Raw genomic sequence first — 618 nt, forward strand, 5'->3', positions numbered from 1 at the left:
GATACTCTTCTTTGCAGTGTCTGGGCTTCTCATTGTGGTGGGTTCTCTTGTCGTGGAGCACGGGCTCTAGGCATGGGGCTTCAGTAGTTGCAGCATGTGGGCTCAGTAGTCATGGCTCGCGGGCTCTAGAGCACAGGCTCAGTAGTTGTGGTGCATGGGCTTAGTTGCTCCGAGGCATGTGGGATCTTCCCGGACCAGGCTCGAACCTGTGTCCCCTGCATTGGCAGGCGGACTCTCAACCACTGCGCCACCAGGGAAGCCCAGAAATTTTTTCTAAACAGGAATTTTTTTAAGATGGAAGACATTACCCAGTGTTTACATGCTGGTTGGAAAGAAGCCATACAAAGAGGGGAGTCAATGAAGCAGAAGGAAGAGGAGAGGCTCGCTGGGGTGGTGCATTTGAGTAGGTGAAAGGGGATGGTATAAGAGCATAGTGGGGGAGTTGGGGGTTGAAAGGCATACAGATAGTTGGTTCACAGAAATAGGAGGGACAGCAGGATATATGAGCTCAGATGCAGGGGAGTGGATAGATGTGTTGGTGGGTACTTGTGGCAGGTCTCTTCTGATTGCTTCTATTTTTTTCTGTAAAGGAAGCAAGAGCATCAGCAGAGAAGGGGG

The sequence above is a fragment of the Neophocaena asiaeorientalis genome, unplaced genomic scaffold (genome assembly GCF_003031525.2).
Source record: "Neophocaena asiaeorientalis asiaeorientalis breed wild unplaced genomic scaffold, Neophocaena_asiaeorientalis_V1.1 scaffold225, whole genome shotgun sequence".
NCBI classification, from domain to species: Eukaryota; Metazoa; Chordata; class Mammalia; order Artiodactyla; family Phocoenidae; genus Neophocaena; species Neophocaena asiaeorientalis.